The sequence below is a fragment of the Pteropus medius genome, unplaced genomic scaffold, assembly GCF_902729225.1.
Source record: "Pteropus medius unplaced genomic scaffold, Ma_sr-lr_union100, whole genome shotgun sequence".
Lineage (NCBI taxonomy): Eukaryota > Metazoa > Chordata > Mammalia > Chiroptera > Pteropodidae > Pteropus > Pteropus medius.
The window spans coordinates 4,183,140-4,203,933 of NW_024340699.1; the positions used below are offsets into that span (position 1 = coordinate 4,183,140).

The following is a 20,794-nucleotide window of genomic DNA, read 5'->3' on the forward strand; positions in this document are numbered from 1 at the left end:
CCAGTCATTCTTCTACGTTAAAAGATATCAGTAGATGTGGATTCTAAGCAAACACATACATAGACAGACACCGAATCTTTCAAAATATGATCATGAGAGTAAGGCTGTTGCTAATTTTCTCCCTATTGTTTTCTTCTTGGCTTATCCAAATTCTCAGACTTTTAATTCTTAGTTAAAGGAAGTCATCGACATTCAGTGTTACAGAACTGTGTATAGGTAAGGAAAACCAGAAAATTAAATTTATGTGTTATATCCTAGAAAGTTTCTACATGCTTTCTAATGATGTCCTAAATTCTCATCTTTTTGCTTTTAGGTTGTCTACAAGCCTGGAATCAGAAGTTGCCACAGAGAAATGTGAGTTTTGTGTGTCCCAAAGACCCTGAAATGGGATTACTGCACACCAGAAACAGGACTGAAAACAAGTCCAAAGTTCCATTTTTTCAACACTCAAAGTTTTCAAGTCCTTGCCCATCTAAAATTTTCTTTGTAATAGTGAATAGTTGAAATATTTGGAGTAATTGCTATGTGCTAGGTTCCTGATAAATATTTTTAAATGTTTTCTACTGTGGGTGGTGAACACACAATGCAATATATATATGCCTTACTGTTGAATTGTACACCTGAACCTTACTGGATTTCATTAACCAATGTCAACATAATAAAAATAAATTAATTAAAAAAAAGAAAAAAGAGTGATATTCTTATTTAAAAAATAAAGTAAAATAAAAATAATTGTTTTCTAATCCTCATAATAATCCAATAATTTAGTTTCCCTATTATCTTTTGTTTTATCATTGAGAAAGCCAAGGTTTAAAGAAATTAAATAAGCCCAGAGTCATGCAGGTGGACCAGCCAGCCCCAACTCTTAATACCTTTGTTCTATAAACATAGTATCCACAACAACCTTCCCAACAGCCCTGTATGTAGATGAACATCCAATTCAAATCAACAAATAATTTTTGATAGATATTACGCCTGATGAAAATGAAGCACGGACATGCAGAGGGCCTTGCCTAAGATCTCGGAGCACTTTTACAAATGCTAGAACTAGAGCTCGCATGCCGAAAGAGTAAGCGGGAAGACATGGCAAAAGCACAGGCTCTGGAATCGAGACACGCCCACGTTCAAACCCAGCTCCGTCGCAGGTTAGCTGTGCAACCTCGGTCAAGTTATCCATCTTTCTGTACCTCAGTTTTCTCTTCAAAGAATTGGGAATAACAATAGTTTGTTAAACTGTTATGAGTTTTAGATCTACTACATAAAAATAATCTAGTACAAAGTATACTGCAAGTAGTGGTTTTCTTTCCAAGGAAACTAGGCTCTCTTAGGCCTTTTCCCCACAGTGAACAGTTGTCTCAGGCTGTCTCGACTTTGAGCGACCTTGGTTTGTCTGCTTTCCCTAAATATGAGAAATTTACCATCTTAAAAAAATAAGCCTGGAGCATGGTTGTCCTTAAGTATCTAATGAAAATATTGTTGTCGGTAGAAAAGTAACAAAATATATGCAAGCTCTTTTGCTCTAGCCTCTTCTCTTCCTCCTTTCAAACACACACACACACACACACACACACACACCTGCAAATACAATCATCAATAAAATTAATGTTTCACTCAATGGAAACAGAAAAAACACAAACTCTACAGAAAGATGATTTCAAGTGCCGCTGTCTTTCTGATGATAGAACAATATCTCGCAATGACAAATAATTACTAATTATGCAACTGAAAAAAATAAAAGTTATGACATTATGCTTTTTAAAGATCCCTCTAGATTTTCGTTACTAAAACAATATTAAGGAAAAGCTATTTTCCTCCTGAAATCCCTCACCAAGACCATTCTTTAGCAGAAAAATTGTAAATTATGTTAAAAACACAATTCCTCTCTTTCCCTTTCTTTCAGCTAGAAGAGACCATAGAGATTATGTAGCTGCTATGGAATCTAGCTACTATAGAAACTGCCTAGCTTTTATTCCCTCTTATCTGAGAATTAACCCCCACCAAGCACCGGAATGGACTTCTCAGCCATGTTTGTTATAAATGACTCTTCCCTACCTGGTCACAGGATTGGATTCCTGAACCACGATGGGAGAATCGGACTAGACTTGCACGAAAACATCTAATTAGCCTCCAGACTTAAACTAGAAGCTAAAGAAGTCATCTTTGATCATATGCATACCAAGCAAGGAAAGGAGTCTATAGTATTGGAGAAAAAGAAAAAAGAAAATTTAAGAAGAGAATACATCTGGAATAAGAGAGGGATAGGAAAAGAGAAAAAAATAAACTAGCTTCCTCAGATCCTGACCATTTTTCATTCCAGGTTTTAGTAATTCATGAGATAAAACTCCACCTCGTGCCTTTGGTTTCCACAGTACTCGTAATTCTTAATGATCATTTTCACCCTTAAGTTATGTTTTCGTTTATTTGTTTGTTTCTAACAAAGGAAGAATCCCTCACTAAAATATAAGACTAATACTCTCTTTCAATGCCATTTTACAGAACACAGAGAGACCTCCCCAGAGGGGCAAAGTTCCTGCCCATTGTCACACACATAATTAGCAGAACTAAATTCAGTTCTTTTGTTCACTACACAAGTCCTCTTTCTACAATATTAATTTCCATTTAATTCCCTCAAATGGTGAAATCAAAGTGTGAGAAATTCAAATACCATATTTCACAAAATCTCAGACCCATTGTTTATATAATATGTCAAACACTACAAATTAAACTATAACACACTGCTAAGATGTCAATGATACTAACAGACATTCATATTTCAGGTATGTTAAAATGTGAAATAAACTATTCACTTGAAAAGCAATGAAAATAGTAATATGAGAGATTAATTGAATTTAGAATGGGACAAGTTTTAATGTATTAATTGTGGTCCATGTTTGGGGAAAAATGAGTAAAGTTTCAAGTTGGAAAATGAACATCGTGGTACCCCTGTTTCAGAATCCACTTTACACATGTTGTCAACAATGGAAAATCTTAGCCAAGTAAAGAATGCTTCAAAGATAGATGGAAAGAGAACTTTAAATTCATCTCTTACTTTTCAAATTTTCCATTTGATTGATATCAAAGTCCTAATACTGTGCCAGACACTGAAATAGAGGAAATTGGGGTGGGAATAGAGGAAAGAGAGAGAAAAAGTGGAAATCCCTTGTCTAGCCCTCATGTATCATTCTTTAATCAATATTTATTTAGTCTCCAGTCTGGGTGGAGCACCATTTCAATACTGGGCCTATAGCAAAGAACAAGAGAAGCAATGTCTATCATAGAGCCGATATTATAGTAGAGGAAAGGGATAACAAACAAAATAAAATTTAAGTGTCATTGAAAAAATATCAAGTAGTATCAATGCTCAAGAAAAATAAAATATAGTAAATAGTTACCCCTTCAAGAAACATACAGTTTAAAAATGAGTCTTGCATGCATGAAATAATTTTGTAAATCATTTGAGAAATAGGTCACTAAGTGTCACTGTGAGATGTGTGGACACTCGGTATACTAGAATTCAGTAGTACTCTCCCAAAGGCTCTCTTTAGCCTTGAACTTTGATCTACCAACCCCATCACTTCATGACTCTGAAAAGGTCTTGAGTCAAAGATCTGGTATTTAGTAAGACTCTGCTGATACTGTCAATCCAGCAAGTGGGAATCAGTTGCATATAAACCCAACTCCTGATTTCCATAGAGTACCCAGGACCAGTCATCTGGCTTTTTTTGCTCTGTAACTGAATATTCAAATATAATATAAGGCAAGCATTTGAGAACGAATCCATTTGTTCATTGTCTCAAAATCAGTGTACCTCTGACCTCCTTCACATCACATGAAGCTTTCTTTCCTCACTGGTAAATAAAATCTCTTTCTAATTGGTTCTCTAGTGTAGCCCTACTGAATTCCCAGATAGCAATCTGAAGCTAAGTCATATTCCTGCCAAGTTTAGCAGAGATTATTTAATTATCAATTGTAGAGAAAACTAAAATCTAAACTTCTCAAATAGTCTAAAATCTCTTTCCAGGAATATTTCTAAAATATTTTTTCAATTTCAAAAAACTATGTTAACATTTACTAATGTCCAAAAACCTCAAGTGAAAGAGACAATGAAATACCACCCACACTGCCCCAATCTCCAGAGAAAATTATTCTCACAAGTTTCTTGTAAAGTGCATTAATGCCTTGTTCATTATCACATATATAAACATAAATGAGATTTTCTATATGTATAACCTCTGTAACACATTTATTCCCTCAAACATTAATTATAGATAGTTTTTTTCTTTTGTAAATAAATATAGATGTCATGTTCTTTTTAGAGGCTGCATAGGATTTTTTTGCTTGGAGGTACTACAATATAATAAACTATTGCCATGTTGATGAGGGTTTAAGGTCTTTCAAATGTTTATATATATAATGCTGCAGAGAACTACATTTACTTGCTTGATGAGTTTGTATGTTTCCATAGAATTCTTGAAATTTGAACTTCCAGATCAAAGGAAATGCACATTTTAAATTTATCAGGATAGCCATATTGACTACGAAAAAGACTACCAGTTTGCATGTCACTGTTATAGTAGAATACTATCCATTGTTTCATACCTGCACCCAAACAGGTTATCATTCATCACTTTTATGTATAATTATCTGATCATTGAAAAACAATTATATCATTACAATGTTTAGCCAAGAATTATGGTATCCCTCACAATAATTATTCCTTTCAATTTAAAAATAAAACACTTTTACCCTTACTAAAAGCATTTGTTCATGCTAGAAGATTTAGAAAATAAATAAATACTTGTGGGAAAATAAAATATCAGGACTTCTGATGGCAACTAAGATGGAGAAGCCAATATAGGTTCCTTTTCCCACTGATTACAACTAAAAAATCTGTACAGAATACACTACTTGAGGACTGTATAAAGTAAAAAATAAAATAAAATCACAGGTATATTAAGGACTAAAATCAAACTTTAAATAACGGCTTGCAAAGTGGGAGGCTCTAGTCATGAAGAACTTCATAACAGCAGAGAAAGCTAAAGGTCTGAGGGAAATATATCTTTCAGAGGTACTACGAAAGAGACCCGTGGGAGCCAGAGTACACAGAAGAAATCCCAGAGAGGAGGGAGCTAGAGAAGGAAATTCCTCTGATTCTGTGTATGAAGTGATATGAATCCTGGGCTTACCTCTAAGCTGTGCACATACATAATAGACCCAAAGACACCGTAAGGGCTTCAAGATGTGAACTACCGTATAAATCACTACCCATGTCAAAAACTAACCCCAAGAGATGCATGAGCCAAGCAGATCTAAAGAAGTATAGAGAAGGTTTGAAAACTGAACTGACACTGAAACCACCTTCAGGAGAATTAGAACTTGTGTTCTGAACCCAACTAGAATTGCTTGCTTAAAAATATAATAACATTCTGCAGAAGATTTAATCAGACCCATAGACTGTCAACATAGTATTAAGATCACCCAGGACACAATCCAAAATTATTCAAAATACAGATAACCAAAATTATTTGACCAATACTCAAGAGCAGAGGTCCCTAATCTCCAGGCCATGGTCCAGTACTGGTAGGTGGCCTGTTAAGAACTGGGCCACACAGCAGGAGGTTAGCATGGGAGAGTAAGCGAAGCTTCATCTATATTTGCAGCCACTCCCCAGCACTAGCATCTCTGCTTCAGCTCCACCTCAGATCATCAGGCATTAGATTCTCTTAGGAGCACTGGTCCCTGGTACAAAGAGATTGGGAACTGTTGCTCAAGAGAATAGACAATCTATAGATAGCCTGAGATGACCCAGGTGTTGGAATATCAGACAAAAATGTTAAAGTAGCAATTATAACAATCTTCCATGAAGAAAAGATGAACATTATTGAAATTAATGGACAGACAAAAGTTCTCAGAAGCAAACTTTAAACCAACCAAAAGAACCAAATGAAAATTTTAGAACCGAAAAACATAATAACTTAAAATAGAAAAAATTAACTGGGTGGGCTCAATAGCAGAATGGAGATGAAACAGAGAAAGACCAGGGAAACTGAAGACAGAGCAATTAACAGCATACATCTGAAGAACAGAAAGAAAAAGATTGAAAAAACAAACACACTACAGCCATGCCACCCTGAACAAGCTGGATCCTGTCTGATCTCGGAAGCTAAGCAGGGTCGGGTCTGGTTAGTACTTGGATGGGAGACCACCTAGGAAGACCAGGTGCTATAGGTGTAAAAAAATAAAAAAAAATAAGGGATTGTAAACTGATAAGATCCTTGCAATCTGTGAGGTCAACCAGGGGTTGCCTCGCCTAAAAAAACAAACAAACACAGCCTCCAACCTGTGGGATAATATCAAAAGCCTGAATGTGTTATTCAAGACCCAGAGAGAAAAAAAAATAGTAAAGAAAAATATCATCAAGAATCCTGTCATCCAGAGATTAATCAATTTTAGTATTTAATGTAGGGTCTTCTAGGCTTTTTTCCATATACATAAACACACACACACGTACATACACTCACACAAATGCACACATACACTACATGCGGTACTAGAGAACCTGCTGCTGAAAAAATGATTTTTTCTTTAATAATACATTTTGAATGTTTGTATATTTTAATAAATTCTATCTGCATAATAATTTAATGGCTAGTTAATAGTTCATTGAATAATATAGCCATAATTTAGTTACTCAGTAACCTACTACTGTTTATTTAGTTTTTCCCTCTTTTTTTAACATTTTATTTATTTTTTTTTTTAATGTTTTGGAAGGCCTGTTTATTACTCTTGCAGGTCAGTTCTCCTTCATTAGCTTTTTATTTTTTCTGTACAGAGTGTTACCCCTCTGGTAACCACTAGTCCATTGTCCATGTCCATGAGTCTCTGTCCTGTTCATTTGCTGCCTTTAGGTTTATATCCCACATATAAGTGATATGTGATTTTCAACTTTTTCTTTCTGGCTTATTTCCCTTAGTATGATTATTTCAAGGTCCATCTATGTTGTTGCAAATGGCAGTATTTCATCTCTTCTTATGGCTGAGTAATATTCCATTGTATATATGTACCACAGCTTCTTTAACCAATCATCTATCAAAGGACACTTTAGTTGCTTCCATGTCCTGGCCACCATGAATAATGCTGCTAAGAACATCAGTGTGCAAATATCTTTTTGGATATGAGTTTTCAAGTCCTTTTAACTATTGTAAAAATTCTGCATATATCCTTTTTGTTTAATTTTTATCACATTATTATTTTATTAACAGCAGTTAGTCAATCCTGAATAACGAAGTTTGAAAATATGCATATATTTGACTTCAATGGGACAAAAAAGGCTGGTCTCAATTCGGCACTGACAGGGCAAGATCAAGTCTCCAAAAATTTCCTAAGAGTCAAGAGTCAAATTCTTAAATATGAGGAATACAGGGAATATGCTGATTCATCTTCTTGCATATTTTTTTCTTAAATAATGTGCAGTGTCTTTTATTAGCATCTAAATTGGCTCATGTCAGAGCTACCTATTTTGTCTCAGTCAGGACACTGGTAGTCCATATCCTTTACAGACAGCCTCGACGGTTGGATCAGCACTACAATTATCTAATCGGGTTCAATTATTTAATCGTTTCTGCCAAACAACCCAATTCTACAAACTTTAAGGTTGCTTTCTGAATGCTCTATAAAAAGTCACTGGAAATATGTTATTAGTATGACCTTGTTGATTTCCAGCAAGCTAACCCATTTTCCCATATTCTTTTAAGAACTAATCTTTGTGAAAATACACTGGTGATAGGAGAAGAGCATGAACTATATTATTATGTGCGATGTTATTATATCTTAGTTGGGACAATAATACTTAGTAAAACAATTTTGGTGTCACTCCTTCTTTGTGACCTCATTTTATCTCAAATATACTACTAATATAGCACATATTAAACAATTATAGGACAATACTCTTTGAACTCTGCCTCTTCAAGTATACATTGAACTCTTTGAGAGCAAGAAATGAATCATATTTATTTTTATATTCTCATCAGGTAATTCAAAAGATGCTAGGTACGGGTAGTTTGATTTTTTGAAAAACATATTCTGGCCTCCTTCCTCACTATTCTACTTAAAAATAAAGTGAATTAAAACAACCAATAGTTGTAAGAAAAATAGATACTCAGTTAAATTTGAATTTCAAAAAACAATTTTTTTAGTAATAAGTATCTCCTAAAGACTGCATATTTATCTGAAATTCAAACTTAACTATACATCTCCTATTTTTATTTGCTATATCTGGCAACCTGGAAATGAATGCCATTGAAATAACTGGACATTTCCCAAAATATCATTCAATCAGAGCAAATGTTTCTTGATCTAGGGAGTAAGAGTCCCCAAAATCTCCAGCAATGGAATGCAGGACTTTTCAGCTCACCAGAGAAATTTAAACTGGGGCTAGATAAGCAACCTTATCAGGAATGCTATAGAAAAGATCCCTGTATCGTTTAATAGTTTGGACAAGGTCACTCACTTCTAAGTTTACATTTTTGTACATTATCACTATATCCCTAGGTTTTTATGTCTGGAGTTCTTTCTGCTAGTGGAACCAGAAAATATTGAAGTTTTGTATTTTATTGATTATCTCCACTAGTGAATCTTGTGGTTTTGAACCATACATCTGTCTCTCCATGGACAGGTCCCCTACCTTGCTACCCTAGTGAGTCCTCCCAGGAAAGATCCTTTGGGAGAAAGACCCATGTGGAGATCATAGCAGCTGCATCAGTGAACAGCCAGACTCCATTTTAGAAGCTATTTTGTAAGCACGGATTTATTTCCTGGCAGATAGTTCTTGCTCAGTTACCTTTCCCAAATCCCCAACTGCTGCCGAGGTTAATGCAGGCCCTGACTCTGCCTGTTGATTCTTATTAATTAAGCCAATCAATAATCTTGTATCATATAGTGTCTGTTTTTAATATAACCTATTTGATGAGGCTGTATTAATTTAGAAGAAATATGCACTGACATTCTGGCGTGCACTTTTCCTAATTATCTTACAGCCCTCGTTCAGCAGAGAAATTAGTCTGTGGTTATCATAGTTAATGGAAGCCCATAGCTCTTAGTTAAGTGATCTCCACCAGTCACCTGATCTTTTCTTGCTCTCAGCTGCATAAACATGATTGCACTATCTATGCAGTCCTTGGTGAATGCATAATTTGAGCGTGGGTGTGAATGTTTTCGCAAAATCTGCTTCAGAGCAACAAGATGGCACTCTATTCTGGTATGTTTCTTTAAGTGGATGGATAACAAGGTTGGAAAGAGAAGACGGAGAAAGAAAAAGTTACACAATAACAGGGACCAGGTAGAGAGAAGCAGCTTCTGAAGATACGCAGAAAATTTTAAACCTGACTTTGTAGCTAAAGGTCAGAAGATGAATTCTCCATAAAAAGCAGAGAAGAGCATCAGATTCTCCAAGTCTTTGCTTAAGGTGCTCTTGAGCTCTACGATGCCTATCCTACATTTCCCACCTTTTTCTTTAAAATTCTCTGGCGTTCCCAGTCAAAACTATTATTTCCTCTTCTATGCTCCCATTCACTTCATTCATTCATTCATTCATTCGGTACTCACCAGACACTGTGAAAGACACTGGAGATAAATCTGAGAGTAAAACAAAAATAATCCCTTCTCTCATGAAACTTCAGTCTAGTCAATGAGACAGGCAATTAAACAAGTTAATTGAAATCAGTGATTGTAAACTGATAAAATGCTGAGAATTAAAAATAAAAAAAACAGGACACTGATAGAAAATGACCAAGAGGAACCAACATTTAAAACAGTGTTCAGGGAAGGCCTCTCTGAGATGAAACCTGACTTACCAAAAGGAACCAGCCCCTCTAAGAGCTAAGACAGAATGATCTAGCAAAGGAAAACAGATGCAAAGGTTCTGGGGCATGAATAAGTTTAGTGTGTTTCAGAAACCAAAAGGAGACTAGAGTATCTGGAGAGGAGGAGGAAGGCTAAGAATCTGACCCTCTATTAAGCCCTTTTGATGCTTGAATCTGGGGTTATAAATGGTTGTCTGTATGTCTCCTTCCTCTTTTCTTACTAGACAATAAATTTAAGGGAAGAAATTGTGTAATATTCATTTTACATTACCCACAGTGTCAAGTGTGATGCCTTGTATAAAGTGGGTAGCCAAAAAATGTTCGTTAAATTTAATTCTATTTATTTACATGTACTATGAATTCCAATATATCTGTGAAAGGAGAAAGCTGCTTAGCTTCAGAAAAAATGTGCTAGTTATAATAGTTAATATTTATTAAGCTGTTATTATTTATCAGGCACTGTTCTAAGTACCTACACATATTCGTTTCTTTAAGGCTTACAAAAACCCTGAGAATAGTTATCACATTTGCTTCCATTTTAAAGATGAGAAACTGAGGAGCAGATAGGTCAATAAATTAAAACTGAGAGTATAATTAGTGTCTGAGCCAGAATATAGATCTAGGCATTCAGGCTTCACACTACGTCCTTAATCATTATGTTAATGCTCCTAACAGTCTAAATATGTCTTGAACAACTAATTAAGACATTAAGATGCATCAGAACTTAACATTCTAGGATTTAAGTCAAATGCATGATATGACATTAAAGGAAAAGACCTACCCTGAATATGTATTATTTAGAGTATATGAAATATACCTTTAATAAATTTCCATCTCTAGAAAGATTATCTAGTGTTCCTTCAAATGGTTTGAGTGTTGCTATAGAAACTGCTTTTCCTTAAGTTTGCAAGGTGGCTCTCTCAGCTTGTAAGACATTCAACTATCAAAATAGTAGAACACCACAATCCTATCATCAATGCCAACACCAAGAGTTGGCTTGGGGAAACCTTCAATTTTCCCAATATTCTCCATCTTCTTCTCTCATTCTTTACCTAAACCAATTCAAATACAAAATCCAAATAAAATTAGTGTGCTTGCTATGCAAACACAGTTTTAAGACAAATCCTTAACTCCCTCCTCTCCTGTAACCCGTTTGCTTCCCCTAAGATGCTTGTAAATAAAGGTCTGTCACATCCAGCACTGGTTGATGATAATCTTTGACAAACTAAGGCTGGCTTTAGTTAAAAGTACAAAAGGTAATAAAGATGATGCTGATGATAATGAACATGGTGATGATATTAAGGTCAAAATACCTACATATAAACACTTTGTACAGAAAAAATAAAAAGCTAATGAAGGAGAACTGACCTGCAAGATTAATAAACAGGCCTTCCAAAATATAAAGTATTGTTCAAACATAAAAAAAAAATTATATCTTGCAGCTTTTTTATCTCTAAAAAAACTGCTGAAGAGCTAAAGGGAAATTAAAATATCATCCAATTTCCATTTTTAATTAAAAAGAATTTTAACCAGGACATAACCGTCCTTGCACAGAAAGAACACTTCAGATGCAAAAAATATCTAAATTGTTTTATTTTATGATTTCTAGTTTGGGACAGTGTTTGCTGTTATTGTTGTTTCGTCTTACTTTGTGGCTGATTTCCACTATAAAGCATCATCCTAGAATGTCTCTGCTTTGGGAGAAAATTGAAGTAAGATTCCATTTTAGATTACCGGTTTGAGAGTCATGGAGAAAACAGGGAAGTGCAGCCAGTGCTTTAGGAAGCCCTCGCTGAACACAGGTCAGCACGAGTCTAGGACCAATGCAGGGCAGGAAAGTCTAGGAAAGCAGGCGCAGTGCTGTGAACTCTCCGTGGCAGGAAACAAACCTGAAGGCCACAGCCCAAGGGCAACCAATCTGACTACGAGAGAAAAACAAATAAGCAAGAGAATCAGATAGCACTGATTTTTATTTTCAGATAGATGACAATCTTATTGGAAAGCAATTTTTTTAGATAGCATAAGAATATGTAAAAATAAATGGACAGTAAGTCAAACGTATACATCTGGAAAAACTCTATGAGGATCAATTTAAAACTAACATCCTATGTAAAAAACAATATATTATGTTATTATAATATAATATATATTATATTATATATTTACTTATGTATATCATATATTTATACATAATATATAATTTATAGAATATAAATTGTTTATATAATAATTTACATTACAAATTTTATATGATATATCGTTTTTGCACAGGGTGTTAGCATATTGCACTTACGTATATTCTAAAAAGAATTCTAAGATACTCATATACATGTGTTTATATGCAAGTATTCAAGACTCTGTATAACGGAAGCAAAACTAAGCATGGTACTCATATATCTTATTAAAACAATGTGAGACATTTAAAACTGGGTTTGATATTTCTCTGGCAGAAGAAATTTAACCAATTTAATATTGAAAAGAAAAATGAGCACTACACACATATATCAAATGGAAAGTAAAAGAAAAATGAAGTAACTGAGGAGTCTAGGAATTTTCAACAAGCTCACTGAAAAAAAGAGAGAGAAAAAAAGAAGGGAAACGAAAAACAGACTCAAAGCACACAAATGTGTACTGATGTGTAGAATCACATCTTCTCTCCTGAGGTTAGTCCTAACTCTGAGCCAGGGGTGGGGATGGTCTGCAAGGCAGACAAGCCTTGGACACACATTCTGTGGATGCCTCTGTCTTCTGGCCCCTCGACTAACAAGATCATGACCCAGAGATTCCCAGCCTGGGCAGCTCTCTAAACAAAAACCTCTATTTGGATCCCCAATCCACTTCTTCTTATTCACCCAACCACCCTACACTCCATATTTCATTTCTGTAGATTCAGGGCACAGTATGTTTCTCTGCCTCTGCAGACTTTTCTGGTCTCTGGACATTATCCTTACTTATTCAGAGTTATTGTGCCAGCTTGATCCCCTCAGCCATTGGTTACCTCTCTCTAACTCACTTTCCAGTCTCCCTAACTTATGATACCTATTAATGAAATGCTACATGATATAGTAGAAGTTTAGAGTCAAACAGATCTGGGTCCACATCTGTTCCTCCATAGATGGCTGTGTGACTCTTAGCAAGCCGTTTCACCTGAGTTTCAGTTTTATTCTTGGAGAGTTATTGTCTAGATTTACAATAATTTGACTCATCGGCACATCACTTTTGCTCCAAAGTTGTAGTTATTATTATCTGAATTCCAAGCTTGACATTTTATTCTATTCTACACTATATTGTCAATTTTGATCCTCTGTGGAACTAAGCAAAAAAAAAAAAATCTGTCTTACTCTTCATTAATTCATTTATTCAAAAATTATTTTACTGGATGCCTATTAAGATATCAGCCTCTGCGGTAGGCATTGGAGATGCAGCAAGGCACAACAGAGGGATAAAAACATGACGTCTACCCTCATCAATCCTTAAGTCGAGTCGAAAAAAAATATCGAATGAATAATTATATGTGCTGTTAATGTTGTGGTAATAAGTGCATGAAGAAAAAGAACAGAGGGATCTAACCTATTCTAGGGTAGGGGTAGGTCAGAAAAAATCCTAAGAAAAGCTCCTTCAAGTTGAGACCTAAACTATGAGTAGGATGAGTTATCCAAGCAAAGAGAGCAGAGAACATCTAAAGAGGAGGAAATAATAGGTGAGAAGGCCAGGAAGTGGGGAAGATTTGACATATTTGAGGACCAAGGGACAGACAGACACTGTGTCCGAAGTAGATGCTCAGGGGAAAGAAGGTCAATAAATAGCAAATGAGTCACATTTGAACCATGGAAGGACTATACCAAGAAACCATTCCCAAGTCTTTGAATTGTTCAAAGAGCCAATCGACAAGCGAACACAGCATCTTTGAGACAACACAGTAGTAACAGGTTTCTTGCACAGAACTGAACTGTAGGTGGTGAATGTCACAGCAATTTTGAGAAAGCAACTGTATCCTGGAGAATTCTTGCCTTGTAAATGAATCTCAACCTATTTTAGGGACACCTTTAGTATCTGACAACTAAATGATTCTCGGGCACCATGTGTCAGTCAACCTCGTAATAGTCTAGCCACAAAATCTTTCCCTCTGTGCTCTCATAGAAAATGTTCCTAAACCTCTTTAAACATTTTACAGTATTGACGGTACACACCCACTTATTTATGTATGCCCCCATGTAAACTGGAACTGTGTTTTCTCTAGTGCCTAGAATAGTGGGCCACAAATTAAATGCTCAATAAAAACTGTATTCATACATTTTTTTCCATGCCTGGCATAACCTTCCCCTCCAAGTTTCTTTTTTTGTGAATAACTTACGTTCTAGATAAAAAGATGGCCTTTCTGTGTATTTCCTCAACACTTAACTCATCACTGTCACCTAGCCACTTGTATTGTAGTCTCTTTTCTCTCTACCCCATCATATACAAACTTTCATGAGAGGGTCACATCTATTTCATCTACTATGTCTCTTAAAAGTAGAAATTGCACAGTGTTGCAGATAAGAGCAGGGTCTCTGGAGTCAGAGTTTGAGTCCTGGCTTACCGCTTACTATCTGTGTGACTTTGGGCAAGTTATTTAACTCTCTGAGCCTCAGTTTCCTCAATTTCTCATTTGTAAAATGAGACAAATAATAAGAGTTCCCACCTCAGAGGGTTATAAGAATAAAATGAAATGTAATACATTTCAAGTGCCTGGCAGAGAAGCAATACATGCGTTAGTTGTGATGGTGGTAGTGGTGATTATCACCATTATTATATTTAAAGAAAAAAATTTATTCTGAGCATTCTGGTCTATATAATTTCTAGGACTCATTCTTGGAAGTTCTCTGATTTTATATTCTTAAGTTTTACTTTGTGGCTTACAGATGACCTATTTTTGTGAAAATAAAATTATCAAATTATGAAATTCTTGCTTAATGTTCCTTTATTTTGCAGCCAGTGGTGGTTGGCAGGAACCTGAAAATCCTCACATTCAACAAGTAAGTAAAGGTCATCAGAGAGTCTGAAATAAGAAAAGATGGAGAGAAAAACTGAAGATTTTCCATTTTATCAGTAATATGGCCTATGCTTAGAAATCCATGATGTGTATTTTGGTGTCTATTACACATAAAAAGTGCTTCTCACTGTAAGACATTAAATCGCAATGGAAATTTCTTCCATTAAATTAACAGAGAAACCTAGATGAAGTTTTAGTTCTGTATTCAAGTTGTGAATCGGTAAAAGGAAACAGTATGTTTTTGTTTCTCGCATAACCTGCCAACTAATTTGTTTTCAAATACTCTTGGAACTATCATCAATATATAGATAACTTAACTCCTGGAAACACCACTAATTTAGAGGATGCCCTTGGACTTGACAGTGGTTGCTTATAGAATCGTGACTTGAACATCCTTTAACAGTTCATAGTGACTTCATCTCTGTAGTATACACTACAGATGATTTTTTTGCCCTTGGAATGAGAATATGAGAAAGATAATTAAGTACTATTGAAATAAATGTATGTATAATCAAGGTGCAAATTAAACAACAATTTATAATTATCTCCTTATGACATCAGCAAAAATTAGAAATACTGAAAATATCCTGGATGACGGTATGGGGAATTAGACCTTTTGTTACATATACTATTGTTGGTGTAAATTAGTACAGATTTCTTAAGCTTTCAGCAGTGTCTACTTCCTGGACTCTGCCCAACGGAAATATTTATGCATGAAAATATATATATTCATTCATCATTTACTATGCCCCTAAGACCAATAGAAGATGCTCAGTGAATAACTGTTAAATTCATGAAAAACGAGCTTGTTCATGAGGTCTATTAGCTTCATATTTATTTTATAGACAATGAAATCTGTTCACTCAGCAAATTTAGAACAGTCCTAGATTCAGAAGTCACCAAGTCTGAGTTATAACTATGGAATTTATCCCATGGAATTTGGCTAATTCCTTGAATGTTCAGCAGACATTCGAGAACTATTAGTTTTTAGATTTTCTTTCTTTGTTTTATTTTTTTGGTTCTGAAGAGAAAAATGCTTTGGTATTACTATCAGCCATTAAAAAAAAAAAAACAGAAAAGACATAAAGGCAGAGTATCCTAAGTACCTAGAAAAAGGTAATCAAGCAAGAAACTGAATAAAATCTACGCATAACAATAGAACAGAAAACAACAAATTAATTCTAAGTCTCTCTGGGTGCTGAAAACAAGTGAGTAAATACTGGCAATGCTACAGAATATTTGACAACCATAAGCCTTAATTTATTCTTTTAAAAGAAAAAAAATCAGGCCATTTTATCTCAGCAGTATTTGCCAATGTGTGCTCTATGGAACATTCTCTGTGATGGTTCCACAGTCAAGTAGTTTGGGCTGAATGCATTTTCAACTGCAATTAACATATGTGACAGTGAAGGAACTGGTTCCATGTGTTTAACCCAGTGCTTTCCAAACTTATTATTCACCTCACTTTAAATCCAGTTAATACTTAGAGAAAGTAACATTCCCCCAAACACCCTTTGGAAAACACTTGTGTACATAGCAAGAGACAGAGAGTGGATAAAAGGGAAAAAGTCTATCCCAAGAGTGGATACATACTAGTAGGTCTCTAATCAAATGTAAGTGTAAAGCTTTTCTAATAGCGCACTCTCTCATTACTGCCTTCGATTCTGCAACTTGAAATATTTCTGTGTCTCCTAAAATCAAGATAAGTTAGACCATAAGGAGGACTATAGATGACTGTCCTCTGCAAAATGAAATTAAGCTAGTTTGCTATAAAGTTAGAAATTCCAACAGCTTTAATAATACAGTTTCCATTGTCAACCTCATCTTTTAATAGATACATAGCCCCCAGCAACCTCCTAGTCCGTTTTTCGCATGCTTTGTACAAAATGTGCTCAGAATTTCTTTTTCTCCCTCGCTGCTCTAACTTGGTATGACATTGTCTATTTCAAACACACAGCTAATGACATTTCTGGGGATTTAGAGGTAGTAGATACAGAAAGACCTACAGAAAAAGTGATAGTCATCAAGTTCTTAGTTTCCCATGATTAAGCTGACATTTTTAAAAACTTGATGTTATGGACTGAATTTTTGTATCCCCACAAAACTCTTATGCTGAACCCTCATTGTAATATTAGGGTGTGAATCCTTCGGGGGGTGATTAGAATCAGATCAGATCATGAGAAGAGCCTTCATGAATAGGATGAGTGCCTTCATAACAGTCTTGAGGGAGCTTGCTTCCTCTCTCTGCTTTCCACCAGGTGAGGATACAATGAGAAAATGGCAGCCTGCCATCCAAAGTGGGTCCTCATCAGAACTCAACCATGCTGACACCCTCTTCTTGGAGTTCTAGCCTCTAGAACTGTGAGAAATAAATTTCTGTTTTTTACAAGCCACCCAATTTATGGTACTCTTATTACAGCAGCCTGAACTAAGTCACTTAGTAACATGATCTAAAAATATATTAAGAAAAAATATTTATAAATCATAACTTTTATAGAATATTTTAGCATTTTCCAAGAAGTTTTAAATGTATAAAGCATCAATAATAGAGTTCCTTTAAGTCCCAAATTTTCTTGGGAATTTTGTCAAGGCATGCTCGATATTTATTAAGCATTTTCAATATCACGAAATGTACTAGTGATGTAAAAATTCAAGGGCTGCCCTATGGAAATTCACAGTTAAATGGTTAAAAACAAAAGTGGTTAAATAACTGAAAGACTGTGTAATGCATGTCCTAATAAGATAAAATCACATAGGTTAGCATCATGAGACAAAGTGATTAGCCAAGCTTAGAAAGCAGAGGAAGGCTATTTCACAGAGAAGATGCTCGACTTAGGTCTTAGAGGATCATTAGGTGTTTGCTGGATGGACATACTGGAGAAGGCCATGCCAAGCACTGGAAATCATAGGAGATACTTGAAACAATCTAGTCAGTTCAAGGAACTGTGAGGCAATGAGTGGTGCTGGTTATTAAGAGGCAAGAAGAGAGAAGGAAGCAGGGGGTGATACAGTTCTACCTACTCTACCCCAGAATGCAATCATAATTTTAACCATTTTTAAGCTATTTCACATCTGTCAACCAAGACTATTTTATCCTCATTTAAAAGATAAATTGAATGTGAAAAGAAGACTTTATAGAGTTTTTATAATAGCGCATTAATACCAGAACTCACTTGTCTTTTACTTACAATTCTTCCTACTGGACAACACAAGCTTCTGAGTAAAACTAGAATTCACTTCTACCAAAAATTCATATCTACTAAGAATGTTTTAACTTTTCTGACACAAAATTGCAAATGGCTGTTTGCAAGGAACAACAAAGTTCCCATCAACTGAGACGGAAATAAAGCAACAGGCCAGCCCACAGCTCCCCTAAACTTTTCTGTTGAACTGCAAACCACAGTCACCGTGTTCCAATCTGAATTGATGGAGGCCCTCCCACAATATCATGGGTCAGTCTGATCAAAAAAGAACAGTTGTCAGTGGATCCATTAAGATTCTTTGATTGCAAGTAAAATACACAGAACCATTATTATAAGGCAGAAAGGAATGTATTGGAGGGACGCGGGTCAAATCATAGAAATGAAGGAAAAGCTAAGGCCCTTCTGAGAGGGCTCAGCTGGAACGGTTTCAGAAACCATGATTCACAGAACTCAGATCAGTCTCCTTCAGGAGCCCTCTGCAGAAAACAAACAAACAAACAAAAACTGCAGCTATTTTAGATCTTTCTCATTTTCTCATTCCCCTTAAGACTCAAAATCTAGTGACAAAGGACCTGTATCCCTAGTTTGTATTCCTTATCTACCTCTTAGCCAAGGGAAGGCACGGCACCGGAACAAGTACGATGAGGGAAGGATACTTTCCCTAAGCCAAGCAGGATGGTGATACCAACCTGAGAGAGGAGATGCTATGCAGACAAAATCAATAAAGGCCCACCACAGTCCAATATCATTTTTCTGCAAACAGTATCACACACCCGAAAATTTATAAATAATCCTGTACTTAGTCACTGAATTTTACACCCTGTACACATCCAAATGGGATGAGCCAAAGGAGGTATTACAAGACAGGGAGGCAGGAGAGCAGAGAAGTGAAGAGCAAGATCTCTACGAAGGCAAACTGCAGGACCAAATCTCAGTTCCACCATTTACCAGTGGTGAGAATTTAGCCAAGCTTCTTAACTTCTTTGTGCCTCAGTTATCATCTATAAAATTAGGATGATAATATCAGATGGAGGTTGTATTAGGATGCTACCATAGTGTTGTTGCAAAGAAATATGAGCTAAAGCATTTGATGCATTTAATGCTAATCTGGCATCCTATAAGCACTCAATAAACATTAGTTATTGTCATCTAGTTGTGACTTTAATAGATAATTCTTTCCTTTAAAAATTTATTGTTTTCTCTAGATCCTCTTATATCATAATAGAAATTCAGGGTGAGAAACATCTTTGCTTTTCTTCATGTCTTGTTTCTCTCCTACCTAAAAAGAAGAGTCAAGACTCCATTTAGATTTCAAACTAATGTTCTGTGGCAATTGTTCAGCACTGGTATGTAACGTCAATGATTTTTTTTTTTTTTTGATTAGTACATAGCTAAGGTTAATTGAGGTGCCACTTTCAAAATACATCTGCTCTGAGCAACATAAAAGGATTATTTAAGAGGGCACAGGACATAGGACACACCCTGATATTAAAAGGCCTAGCAACTAAAATTAATTTTACAAGCTCCCACACACACCAATTTTCATTGACTCTGAAGAGTCTATCTAAATTACTTTTTTTCTCCCCCTTGTTCAGGGAGGTCTAAAAAAATGAATAGGAAGAAGAAAACTCCTTTCATTTGCAAACCAATGCACAGATACTACCTGCACCTTTTGAGCATTTAAAGAACATGACTTTGCTCTTTTGTTGTTTCTTCTCTGTTTTTCTCTGCAGAGTTGATTGACAATGGTAACAGCACAAAAATAAAATACCTATTTCCCCTTATCAAGTTTCATGTTTTTAAATTATCTTGGATAGTCTTAATCTGTAAATACTTATGTATGAGAACAGACACCTTGAAATTTCCTAAGAGTAGCTTTCTCTGTTTTTTAATCAAAAAACTTATCTTCGAAATAAGTAAATTGGAGGAATATTTCTAATTTTTGAAAAACTTTATGGCTCTGAAATGCCTATTTTTGTTAATTTGTTCAAAGTTTAAAATAGAGAACAAAGTTGTAAAGTAGACTAGATGGTTTTTCTTCAATTACATTCCTGGAATAGACATTTTAAATAAACTTCGAGCTAACAAATTGTTGGTCAAAATGCTCTTAAAAATATTTCAAAGTCCAAAATTGTCTTTATCTTACACTTGTTTAGGAATTTATCTCCATTAAATTATTCAAATTATTGTTCAAAAGTAACTACATCCTTTTGACTCTTAAATGGTCCTGTTGGCTCATAATTTTAAAGCACACTTTTACTATTAAATTCTTTTTAAAAATTCTTTAAAAAATTCTTTAAATTGGCTGAATGCTACTTACATATTACATATTCCAAAGATTAACCCAGATATTAAAGAAGGGAACATTTTCAGTTCTAAGACGGTAGTACCTACATAGGACATCTCTAGATAATATAGAAGTCTCTAGAAATAGGCAAATTGCCCCATATTATAGGAAAAGGGAAACAAAAAGATGACAAAATTTTAGATATCATAATATGACATGATATTTGCTTGGCGTAGATTTTGCCCTATTCTCTGATCTTCTTCACTTAGGCTTACAATTTAAAAGAGAAAAAGTAATGGGGGAGTTTAAACAGGTGTCTGTGATGTAGATCCTCCAAACTTCTCAAAAAAAAAAAAAATTCTCCTGAACATTCACACATAATAACAACTAAAATAGAACTTAGAATAAAGAC

General features: G+C 35.2%; 1 long non-coding RNA gene and 1 pseudogene across 2 annotated transcripts in view; one reads left to right on the plus strand and one right to left on the minus strand.

Moving 5' to 3' along the window:
• LOC120614485 (uncharacterized) overlaps window positions 1–20,794 on the minus strand; it is a 107,907-nt gene that overhangs the window by 10,424 nt on the left and 76,689 nt on the right. Inside the window, exon 3 of one of the 2 annotated variants that reach the window (XR_005655998.1) lies at window positions 11,600–11,782. The exons of the other annotated variant lie outside the window; for it this stretch is intronic. This is a non-coding gene — a long non-coding RNA (uncharacterized LOC120614485). Of the gene's footprint in view, window positions 1–11,599; window positions 11,783–20,794 lie in introns of those variants that run through there. 2 annotated transcript variants of the gene reach the window in all.
• On the plus strand, window positions 6,113–6,231 carry LOC120616840 (uncharacterized; annotated as a pseudogene).